This window comes from Schistocerca cancellata, chromosome 4 (assembly GCF_023864275.1).
Source record: "Schistocerca cancellata isolate TAMUIC-IGC-003103 chromosome 4, iqSchCanc2.1, whole genome shotgun sequence".
Taxonomy (NCBI): domain Eukaryota; kingdom Metazoa; phylum Arthropoda; class Insecta; order Orthoptera; family Acrididae; genus Schistocerca; species Schistocerca cancellata.
In genome coordinates this window covers 230,487,057-230,500,545 of record NC_064629.1, presented here as the reverse complement: position 1 = coordinate 230,500,545, position 13,489 = coordinate 230,487,057, and positions in this window count along the sequence as shown.

The window sequence follows — 13,489 nt, the reverse complement described above, 5'->3', positions numbered from 1 at the left end:
GCTTACTGATTGTCGATCTGCTTGCTAGTGGCTTTTTCAAAGAAGAGGTAAAAATCTCACCTCCAGCAAGATTAGAACCAAAAAGTAACAATCTCTACCGCTGTTTTCCATGAACTTGTTTATGCCATGCCAGGACGCAAACTTTTTTTGTAGTTTGCAATGTCTGCACAGTAATGAAAATGATCATACATGATAAAGAATTTTTAACTCTCACAATCATGAAAAAAGAATATAAATATTTTAATATTAATAAAAGAAAGGAAGTTTAATTTGTTGTTTTTATATATACTTTTTATACTGATTTTTATACACCGAAAAGGAAAGACAAGTGACAATTCTCATTAATGGAGGGAATCAAAAGAAAGCAATCATCATCACATTCCCAGCAGCACGGCATGTTGCATCATAGATCTTGCGTCCAGCAGTACAAAATTATTCGTCCCCATCATGGGGGTGGCATCCCCATTTTCGATGCCGACCCTTTGTCGGAATGTCATGTGGGTCTTTGTAGCCGTTTACCATCGTTCCTAGGACTCGTAAACATTATCCAGTCACATTGAGCACCAACATCAGAGGGCCAGTCGTCTTCCCCACGTGCAGTACGCCAACATGCATAAACCTTGTACATTATCGTCCTCAAACGTTCTTTTGGACAACTCCTTCTACTCCATGGACGAATTTCTGTTTCAGAAATGGTAAAAAAATATTGTACTTCTAAATGTAGTTGCATGTGTAGAACTAAAAATTTCAGTAATATTAATATTAGCACTATTCAATCTGCCATGTTCCACATCATATCGATAAAATAATCGGGAAAATGATGTACGGAACATGACACAACTAAAACTAAAACTAAACTAAATCTCACGAGTCGCCACATTCCTGTGTCACACCAGTTGGCGGGCGGATTGAGAAATACACTTTCTAAATAGTTGGCAAAATACGTTCTGTATTCCGTATAACAACGAATGAGCTAATGTTGTTCTTGCAGGTATATCCAATAATCCATCACAGACAGTACATCCCACGAAAACAAGTACTGCGTCGGCTTATCCAGCGATCCAGTTGACCGCATACTTCTTACGTCTTGGAAAGAACGTCGTGTCCGATTACCCAAGTGCATCTGATATGATTTCCGTACCGGTGCTGTGCCAAAGGAAGGCCAGTATATGACGTGCCAGCATCCAAACGTCCTTCGTCATCCCGCACACTGTCACGTTTTTTCGTGTCCAACAAACCACAGGTGCAAAGGGGAGAATCAACCATTTGAATGACGTTCAACTGGATCCGTGTGACAATTTTATGGTTGGTGTGCATATACCACGTCTATCGCGCTGCCGTTGGCAGCAGTGGCATATGCACTCCACGCCACATATGCTCCCAAGCTCTCGTTGGAAGTTTGATTTCCACGACGTTGCGGCCGTGGTGACTCATCCAGTAGCGATGTGGCAGTTCTCATGGAAGATACTTCCCGACGAACATAACTATAATACACAGAAAATGCGGTTATGTTTGCAAGTAAAGGCGATATGTTGTCCACCACTATCGGAGGTTCATCTATCAGAGCTGATGTTATGGTGTGCTTTTCTGTAGCCAATTCCAAATCATCGCTCGCGGGTAAAGTGCCAAAGCTTTGTTGCCCACGTTCGTGAGGCTGAGGTCGCCGTTCCGGAACGGTAGGGTTACTGTGTCATACATGATCTAAAATAACGCCACGCTACTGACATAGTACATGCGAATACATAGAAAGAAGGATCCTTTATTGTATGATTATATGATACCGGAGCAAACACTGGTATCAGTTACTTCTGTCAAATATCTGGGAATATCCGCGCGGAACGATTTGAAGTGGAATGATCATATAAAATTAATTGTTGGTAAGGCGGGTACCAGGTTGAGATTCATTGGGAAAGTCCTTAGAAAATGTAGTCCATCAACAAAGGAGGTGGCTTACACAACACTCGTTCGACCTATACTTGAGTATTGCTAATCAGTGTGGGATCCGTACCAGGTCGGGTTGACGGAGGAGATAGAGAAGATCCAAAGAAGAGCGGCTCGTTTCGTCACAGGGTTATTTGGTAAGCGTGACAGCGTTACAGAGATGTTTAGCAAATGTTTAGCAAACTCAAGAGGCAGACTCTGCAAGAGAGGCGCTCTGCATCGCGGTGTAGCTTGCTGTCCAGGTTTCGAGAGGCTGCGATTCTGGATGAGGTATCGAATATATTGCTTCCCCCTACTTATATCTCCCGAGGAGATCACGAATGTAAAATTAGAGAGATTCGAGCGCGCACGGAGGCTTTCCGGCAGTCGTTCTTCCCGCAGACTATACGCGACTGGAACAGGAAAGGGGGGTAATGACAGTGGCAGTAAAGTGCCTTCCGCCACACACCGTTGGGTGGCTTGCGGAGTATGAATGTGGACGTAGATGTAGTACCCAAAGGCAACCATGAAGCCGTCTGCGATACCCTCCGATATCGCTATGGTCTGCGCTAAATGTGGCGGTCGTGAAGCGAGGTGAACATTGGACTACGTCCAAGGTTCTCAATGAATTGCTGCGTATGAACTATCGAACAATCTGAAGCGGCCGCCGATAACTCGCCTTAGCTGACCCCCGCAAAGAACGAGTGAATGTGATCCCTAGGCACCGCAGCTTTTCCACCGTCTGAGACAGTTCTGGGACGGCTTCCAGACTTCGTACAATGTGTAGTATCCTGGATTTCGTCATGTGACGACACTACCTACCGCCGTCCCGAAAGTACTGAGTTGTCCAATAGCCTGACAAACTTCATGTCCTGAGCGGACGAGGTCTACCATCTCGTCCGCATAGGCACGACAAATAAATGAGGTCTCGTGTAGCGTTATTCCAGTGAGAGAGCATTGCATAACATGCATCAACGGTTGGAGTGCTATCGCAGAAAACACCACTGAAAGCGGGCACTCGTTTCGGCGCTAGCTGTTAATGTGAAGTGAGCCCACTTCCTGACCGTTTACTATCACCTTTGATGTAGTCCTTCGGATCAGTTTCGTAACTATAGAAATGAAGACCGGTTCCACCACCAATCGGCTCATAACTGACAATAAAAATATCGTGGTTTACCCTGTCGAATGCATGATCAATATTCAACGATATGAGAGCTGCTCGCATTTGACGTGTTTCCGCAAGGGCTATGACGTCACGGTATTCACCTAAAACTGAGAGGACGTTGCTTTGCAGCTATAGGCATGCCTGATCAGGGGAGATAGTCCTCAATATCGCCAGTTTAAAATGAGACACTAGCAGTCGTGAAAAGATTTTGTAGTCGTTTACCATGGTGGGTGGCCGATATCGATTCGCGCTGTGACTCCCCTCTGGCTTTGGAATGGGAAGAATAAAATCTGTCACAAAATCCGGCAGTACGCACATGTCACGGCGCATCAGTTCTTTCTACATCGACACCCATTGTGGCATCATCATTTCCGCGAATTCCCTATAAAATTTCAGTGTTATCCCATCCGGCTCTGGGGATTTCTGTGCCGCTTATTTTTTGAGTGCCCTCATTATTTTTTTCTGTGTGGGGCTCCATTAGTGTAGGCTTATCCATCTGTCAGTCTCGTTGGCAACTGTTGCAATATGTCCTCCTTCACCCGTTGGTCCGTCGGTGTACCAGCAAAGAGGTAGTGGAAATTCTCCAAAAATCCAGCCGCAAGTCCGCAGCTCGTGGTCGTGCGGTAGCGTTCTCGCTTCCCACGCCCGGGTTCCCGGGTTCAATTCCTGGCGGGGTCAGGGATTTTCTCTGCCTCGTGATGACTGGGTGTTGTGTGATGTCCTTAGGTTATTTAGGTTTAGGTAGTTCTAAGTTCTAGGGGATTGATGACCATAGATGTTAAGTCCCATAGTGCTCAGAGCCATTTGAACCATCCAGCCGCAATATCCTTTGTGACATCCCTCTGAGTTACGGAGCACTGCTCCTAACAATCGGCGGTAACTTTTGCGTTCTCGTGAGACATGATCCATCGAGGTGTGTGTTCCATAGCGATGCTGTTAGACATCTTGCCCGAATCGGGATGCCTCCCAGTCGACGTCGCGTGATCAGTAGGATGCGTGTTTTCAGATGATGAACTTCTCCATCATGTTCTGGAGACGAATTCCGAAATGACAGTTTAAGAAGCGTCGTGAAATTATAAGCAAGTGTGTCCCTTATTCATCTCGTCTTATCCCGACCATATTGTATAAGAGCTCCTCGTATCATAGGTTTAGTACGTACTAACTACTAGCGAAGCACCGAGGAGTAAGCTGGAATGTGGCGTTGACACGTCGCCCACACATCCTCGACTATCTGAGGACATTCGGAGTCCACCAACAGTGACGAAATGAGCTTCCATGACCCTAGGTTGTTCCACACATTTTGTAATGGGAGGGATATGAAACACAAATAACTAGATATTCGCTAAAGGCAGTGGGCCATAGTTCAGCATGGACCGCCTTATTTCGTAACGTATATCTGATAACGTCGGTTCGCCGAGTGACTAGTAAAAAAGCATTTCTCGCGATTCCCATGGATTCTGCCCCATGTGTTGGTTAAGTCCATTTCCTGGCATATCACTTGCAGTTCACAAAAGGTATTGTAATGTGGAGTTTGATCCCTTGGGGCTAATAAAGAGGTGAAGTCTCCACCCACCAGTAAACGATCGAATCCTCCTGTGAATAAGGGCACGATCTCTTCCGAATAATATTTCGCACGTGCTGGTCTGTTTTCTGTTCCGGATTGGGCGTAAGCATTGACAATACGGGTACCATCAACCGCTTACGCCAGTCCCCGTGTCGGAGATATATAAGCCCGATCGCAAATGAGATCCTCTCTCGGATCAGTATCGCCGTTCCACTGTTGTCCGAGATCGATGAGGCGTGGGATACACAGCCGTGTACTTCTTGGAACACAGTAGTACAGATTTCCTGCACCATTAGTGTATCCACATCTGAGGCGTACAGCATGTCCCGGAAAAGTTGTTGTTTCACAGGAGAACTAATAGTACTAACGTTAACGATCCCTATTTTGTATGCCTGTTTCAGAGTTGCGGCTATCTTCGCACAATGGTGAACTGACGAAAATCTAAAAAGTCGTTAGTCTCATTCCACGTCCTCAGAAGGTTGCCCATCCGACATCTTCCTGCGGTGTTGTTGTTTTTTGGGGAAGGAGACCAGACAGCGAGGTCATCGGTCTCATCGGATTAGGGAAGGAAGGGGAAGGAAGTCGGCCGTGCCCTTTCAAAGGAACCATCCCGGCATTTGCTTGGAGCGATTTAGGGAAATCACGGAAAACCTAAATCAGGATGGCCGGACGCGGGATTGAACCGTCGTCCTCCCGAATGCGAGTCCAGTGTCGCCACCTCGCTCGGTCCTGCGGTGTTACTTGCCCTGAGTTGTGGAAGAGGGATGCGAGTCTCTACCAAGGGGAGGAGTCACATCGGTGACATCTTCGTCCTGCCAGGATCTCTACTACGCCGGGGACTGTACTGGTATGTAATTTTCGTGAACTTTCAGCAGTACCATCGTCATCCGCTGCCGAAGGGTCAATGGACGCCTGAGGGAATGGATCATCGGAACGACACTACATCTTTTCACTGTTTGAATCGACTTGTTCAGCAACGTCGAGTGGCTGTTGGCCGATATCAAGCAGGTCCATATTACTAGAGTCATCAGGTGTCTCAGGATGAGGTGGGAATGATTCTCGAGGCGGTCGCAGGTTCGAATCCTGCCTCGGGCATGGATGTGTGTGATGTCCTTAGGTTAGTTAGGTTTAAGTAGTTCTAAGTTCTAGGGGACTGATGACCACAGATGTTAAGTCCCATTGTGCTCAGAGCCATTTGATTCTCCAGAGCCTAGGCGGTGCTCCTTGCGACGCTTCGTGGAGCGTTGTTTACGCACCCTGATCTTGACCCCCGGTGCTGTTGAATCATGTAGTTCCCTTTGCCACAGCGTCCCTGGTTGTGTGGTGTGTGGTCGTCATTGTGAGCTATCATCTACATCGTCTGGGGCTGGAGTGGAGTAGGAGTCGTCTCATCATCATTGTGACCCGATCGCCCTTCCGTCATATGCGTGTTGGTTATAAATACCCTCCGACCTCGCCGTCATCTTCTCGTGGAGTGTCAGATGTAGTGTCAGATGTAGTGTCATGCGGGTGGCCTACGTCATTGTTTCCGTTTGCGTCGGAACTGTCTCTGAGTTTCACTGTCACTGAAGCAAGTTGCAAATTGATATTCACCTACCTCAGATTGGCGTCTGCTCAGTGTCCCTTCCCTCTGCAACGTAGATACTTATTAGGTGATGAAAAAGCAGCGTTGATTAAAACAGCACCTAATATCCACAATTACTGAGGACGCGTAGATCTCGTTATGATTATTCCTGTAAATAATGCCAGGATCTCTACTACGCCGGGGACTGTACTGGTATGTAATTTTCGTGAACTTTCAGCAGTACCACTGTCATCCGCTGCCGAAGGGTCAATGGACGCCTGAGGGAATGGATCATCGGAACGTCACTACATCATTTTAGGGCGGAAAACGGAGTCCTGATCTTCATTGAAAGTTCGGAAATCTGGTAAAAGTAGGTTTTATTTTCTTCGCTTAAACACGTCATCAGCCCACATTTAGTATGCAAAACTGCTAATATTAGTTCCCAGTTTATGTCACACGTAAAGCAGCTAGCATTCTCGTAAGTCCATTCCGAAAATAATCACGCGAATATGCAGTAACTTTCTACACATAACGCTGATTTCTTACATAAGTCATTCAGTGAATTTCTTACACAAAGATTGCTCGCCAAATTTGTTCTGTAGTAGAACACCGAACATCGCCACACGGAATTTTATAAGTCCAAATATCCCACGACTCTCAAACTTTCACAAAATGTTCGTAGCAACAAAAGCTACTATTTTAAATCCATCTGAACGCGAAGGACCGAACATTTCTTCATCTTACACATTTTACGGACGGGCACATTTAACATGACCTTCGTGTCTGAAAAGCTAGTCCACGACTGATTCCCTCCAGCTACTGAGGCAACTTAAGTATTTCGCAGTGCGCGGGCCCCATACTGACTTCCGATTGGCTGTTCAAAAGACCAGCCAATCCGATCACACCTTCTAGATCTTACTCGTGCCAAAACTTTTCTGAGGCAATCACTATATCAGATTCATTGGCGTCACTTCGACAAGCAAATTATCACTATAACGATTATTAATTGAAACTAAACGAAAATTAATCTTGAGATAACTAAAGAAAACTGATTATATCGTTTCCGACTTTCTGGCTGCTTTATTACATAAGCAAACACTCATAGACATACGTCATCCGTCAGTTAGGGGGATTTACAATTTTCGTGACACCCTGGTGGCGCGACACTTGCTAGTTACTTAAGGTGTATTACCATATAAATTGGAAATTTTACGTATGTCTCCCATACGCACTCACATTCACTCTCATTTACTCTCACCCTAACACAAAATATAAATATTAACTTTTAAACTGCGATTTTCATTACGAAAGAAAAATTATCGAAAGTTTTGAATTGAAAATATTTATGAAATAAATCGGCACACTAAGTGCCATTACTGTTTTCAAATAACAAAGGCAATATAAACTGTTATGCTTCCTATCTGAATTTATTTACTTCCTTTTTAATGGGTATTTCATATCTCCGAAACTATTATAGGTAGCAGTATCAAATTTTGACACACTGTTCGTCTGAATAACAAAAGGTCCTGTACCACTTTTGGGATAAAACAAATAATATTTAAGATAAATATTTAGTTTCTTATGTGAGGTGAATAAGTGAACACTATATGTGGCACTCAAAAGCATTCCCACGCTCGGCCAAAAGGGCAGGTGGCTGATGACGCAATCAGCAGACCACAAGTCGACCGCCGCTGGATGCTACTATACTGCAGGCTTCCAATACAGTTCGTCATAACGTAACAAAACTTACTGCAAAAACGGCGAGCGTGGATTAAACCGCGACGCTACAGGTAAATGCACCAGTCTCTGATTCACATACTCAGATCGAAAATGTCCTTCACCACCACATCCAGAACACGCCCGGGGATGGCCACCATGGCTGACAATAGCTCTACAACCGCATATATTTAAACAGGAGGGCACATTCGGTTAAAACAACAGTCGAGATGGCGATAACATTTGTTTAGTATGACCGGCATCGGCTTTTTTTTTTTTTTTTTTTGTGGTATCACGCGAAAAACCGACGAGGCGTCAGCACCACTCATTGGGAGCCCAAAAAAACTTTGAAGATGGCTTTAACATAAACCGAAACCGATCGTAATAAACAAATGTTATTACGATCTCGGTTGTTCTTTTAACCAAAGCATAGTACCAGATCGCTGCTCTCCACGGACAATGTTGTCTAAATCCGTGAGGAGGGCACATGTTTTGTAAGGGTGATTCGCACCTGGCGAACACAACCGACCACTAATAACGTCCTATAACTTGCCCAACATTCGGCTGGAGTAGTCCAGTTATTAGTGATTCAGGTACTTCAAAGGGCAGTTCGAAGATTCGAACACAGCGAGGCCCGCATGAGACAATAACACGTCGCTAATACGACTATCAGAGTGTCTAAACCGGAATCCACGTTTGGCGGCTTCTAAAATTATTGCATCACATACTGCGTCATCGACCATCTGAAGGTAAACGGTACTGCTCACGATTGTTAAATGAATTCCAATGAGGTCGGACGCAGTGGCCGAGCGGTTCTACGCGCTTCAGTCTGGAACCGCGCGACCGCTACGGTCGCAGGTTCGAATCCTGCCTCGGGTATGGATGTACGTGACGTCCTTAGGTTAGTTGGGTTTAAGTAGTTCTAAGTTCTAGCCGACTGATGACCTCAGATGTTAAGTCCCATAGTGATCAGGGCCATTTTTTTGAATTCCAATGAACTCCGTGTAATTAATACTCACCTCATCCCACAAGAAACATTCGATTTCGAATGCCTTCGGTCCTGCTTACTCATTAGAGAATGTAAACTGTACCGAGGTTTCTCGAAATGCATGTGCTATTGCTATCGGTTCAACAAGTAACACAGGCGAGTACCAGTGGAGTAAATACTGACTGTGCCTCGGACGCTTCGCAACCGAGACCTAAACGGGACCGAGCTGCTCTGCTGCCAAAGGCAGACGGTGCTAGAACAAGCAGATTCCACTAAGCTAGCATGCGGTTTTGTCGAACAGCGCTCCCTAGTCTTCCCATTGATTGAGATAGAGAATTAGCAAATTGCTGGAAACAGCTTCCTGGAATCTAAAACAGAAATTTGCTCCCTTAAGTGGCAATAACTAAAAACAATAATTTTTTATTTTTTATTTATTTATTTATTGTTCCGTGGGACCACATTAAGGAGAAGTCTCCATGGTCATGGAACGAGTCAATACATGAAATTATAACACGATTGTAGAAACAGATAAAATGAAATATAAGAAACATATTCAGGCGACACGTCATTAGTTTAAATAAAGAAAATCAAGAATGTAACACTGGAATTTGCTTAATTTTTTAGCTCTTCCAGGAGTTCCTCGACAGAATAGAAGGAGTGAGCCATGAGGAAACTCTTCAGTTTAGACTTAAAAGAGTTTGGGCTACTGCTAAGATTTTTGAGTTCTTGTCGTAGCGTATTGAAAATGGATGCAGCAGAATACTGAACTCCTTCTGCACAGGAGTCAAGGAAGTGCATTCCACATGCAGATTTGATTTCTGCCTAGTATTAACTGAGTGAAAGCTGCTAACTCTTGGGAATAAGCTAATATTGCTAACAGCAAACGACATTAAAGAAAATATATACTGTGAGGGCAATATCAGAATTCCCAGACTATTGAATAGGGGTCGACAAGAGGTTCTCGAACTCACACCACACATAGCTCGAACAGCCCGTTTTTGAGCCAAAAATACCCTTTCTGAATCAGAAGAATTACCCCAAAAAATAATACCAAATGACATAAGCGTATGAAAATATGCGAAGTAGACTACTTTTCGTGCTGAAATGTCAGTTATTTCAGATACTGTTCTAATGGTAAATAAAGCGGCATTTAGTTTCTGAACAAGATCCTGAACATGGGCTTTCCACAACAGCTTACTATCTATCCGTACGCCTAGGAACTTGAACTTTTCCGTCTCGCTTATAACATGCCCATTCTGTCTGATTAAAATATCAGTTCTTGTTGAATTGTGAGTTAGAAACTGTAAAAACTGAGTCTTACTGTGATTTAGCATCAAATTATTTTCCACAAGCCACGAACTTATTTCATGAACTACATTATTTGATAATGTTTCAATATTACACACAAGATCCTTCACTACCAAGCTGGTGTCGTCAGCAAACAGAAATATTTTTGAATCACCTGTAATACTAGAAGGCATATCATTTATGTAAATAAGAAACAGCAGTGGCCCCAGCACCGATCCTTGAGGAACGCCCCATTTAACGGTGCCCCATTGGGACTGAACATCATTACCACTCTCAATATTGCTTTCTGTTCTTAAAGTAAGAGGCGAACCAATTGTAACCTACTCCCCTTACTCCATAATGTTCCAACTTCTGCAGTAATATTTTGTGGTACACACAGTCAAAAGCCTTCGTTAAATCAAAGAAAACACCTAACGTTCGCAACCTTTTATTTAATCCGTCCAAAACCTCACAGAGAAAAGAGACTATAGCATTTTCAGTTGTTAAGCCATTTCTAAAACCAAACTGTACATTTGACAGCAAATTATGTGAATTTAAATGCTGCAGTAACCTTGTATATACAACCCTTTCGATAACTTTAGCAAACACCGATGGCATAGAAATAGGTCTATAATTATCAACATTATCCGTGTCTCCCTTTTTATAAAGTGGCTTCACTACCGAGTACTGTAATCGGTCAGGAAACCGACCACTCCTAAAGGAAAAGTTACAAATATGGCTAAGTACTGGGCTAACATACATGGAACAATACTTCAGTATTCTGCTAGATACCCCGTCATATCCATGAGAGTTCTTGGTCTTTAGTGATTTAATTATTAACTCAATCTCCCTCTTGTCAGTACCATGGAGTAGCATTTCAGGTAACAGTCTCGGAACACTTTTTTCTACGAGCGCTATATGATTCCCTGTTGGGACTAGGTTTCTATTTAGTTCACCTGCTATATTCAGAAAGTGATTATTAAATACTGTACATATATGCGACTTATCAGTAACACGGACATTCCCACTATGCACATTACTGCACTAATGTAAATGATAAGAAAATATCTAGTGAATGTACCAGGATAATTCTGAACCAAAACTGGAATTGAATCGATGGTCACATAGCTGACAAACACATTCTACAACGTTGCCAATTCTCCATCAGACTAGCGACAGACAGAACACGTTTGCTCAGGAGATGTGAATGATGAACTGGCTGACACAGGGCAGCACGTCCGTGTTGACAGTTGCCACTGCATTGACTGGGAGCAGAAATACCCAGTATAGGCCAATGAGCTATACAGGGTTATTACAAATGATTGAAGCGATTTCACAGCTCTACAATAACTTTATTATTTGAGATATTTTGACAATGCTTTGCACACACATACAAAAACTCAAAAAAAAAATTTTTAGGCATTCACAAATGTTCGATATGTGCCCCTTTAGTAATTCGGCATACATCAAGCCGATAATCAAGTTCCTCCCACACTCGGCGCAGCATGTCCCCATCAATGAGTTCGAAAGCATCGTTGATGCGAGCTCGCAGTTCTGGCACGTTTCTTGGTAGAGGAGGTTTAAACACTGAATCTTTCACATAACCCCACAGAAAGAAATCGCACACGGTGTTAAGTCGGGAGAGCATGGAGGCCATGACATGAATTGCTGATCATGATCTCCACCACGACCGATCCATCGGTTTTCCAATCTCCTGTTTAAGAAATGCCGAACATCATGATGGAAGTGCGGTGGAGCACCATCCTGTTGAAAGATGAAGTCGGCGCTGTCGGTCTCTGCGGGCTACGCGTGAAACTTGACCGCACGCGTTCAACCGTTTCTCCGCTCACTGCAGGCCGACCCGTTGATTTCCCCTTACAGAGGCATCCAGAAGCTTTAAACTGCGCATACCATCGCCGAATGGAGTTAGCAGTTGGTGGATCTTTGTTGAACTTCGTCCTGAAGTGTCGTTGCAGTGTTATGACTGACTGATGTGAGTGCATTTCAAGCACGACATACGCTTTCTCGGCTCCTGTCGCCATTTTGTGTCACTGCGCTCTCGAGCGCTGTGGCGGCAGAAACCTGAAGTGCGGCTTCAGCCGAACAAAACTTTATGAGTTTTTCTACGTATCTGTAGTGTGTCGTGACCATATGTCAATGAATGGAGCTACAGTGAATTTATGAAATCGCTTCAATCATTTGTAATAGCCCTGTATTTGCATTTCTGTAACTACTATTTGGGTCTACAGTCTAGATACGAATAATATCCACATGCACCAACTACAACTCAAACATTTGTTTTTCTGTACATTATTGACTAGGGGTGTGTGAAAATCTATCCCTCCGTATACGACTGTTTAGTAGTCGATGGAACCGGAATACCGACGTGTTCATAAAAGGTGATTCCGCCCAAGTGTACTTCGACGCGAGGAGTGGCCGCGCGTTCGAGGCGCCATGTCGCGGGTTGCGTGGCCCCACCCACGCGGAGCTTCGAGTCTCCCTCGGACATGGATGTGTGTGTGTTGTTCTTAGCATAAATTAGTTTGTGTAGTGGGTAGGTCTAGGGGCCGATGACCTCAGCAGTTTGGTCCCTTAGGAATTCACACACATTTGATCATTTACGTTTACGTCATTCTGTCAACCCTAGGATGTGTATTTTTACTGACAGGTAAAGAATTACATTCGTCAGTTACAAAAGTGCCCTGTTCTCATCGCATACCAAATGGAAATCACAAGTAGAAGTGATGAAATTGATGAAATACACACTGGTTCCACAATCAATTGCAGGCACAGCATTCTAGAAAATTCTTTGACATGCTTGGTTTGCCGCGAAATTATCGCCAGATCGGGAGGTATTTATAATACTAACGAAGTTGCTTTTCATAGTGATAATCACGCTAAAGAACGTGAATGTGGCATACGTGCCTTCACACACTGCTGGAGGTACTCATATTTTTTTAATGATATAACCCTGCGAATACACTGGTTCTCCTGAACTATAACTGTAAAAATCAAACAAAAATTAATGTGTTAGAATTCGTATGTTTCTCGTTCTCAATTACTGTTTATTACAAAACGTTATCAGTGATTATAAAATCTAATTTCAATAAAATTTGAAATGCTTTTTCATTTTGTGAATAATGTCATTGAATGAAACTTCCTGGCAGACTAAAACTGTGTGCCGGACCGAGTTCGAGTCTCAGCCCGGCACACAGTTTTAATCTGCCAGGAAGTTTCATATCAGCGCACACTCCGCTGCAGAGTGAAAATCTCATTCTGGAAACA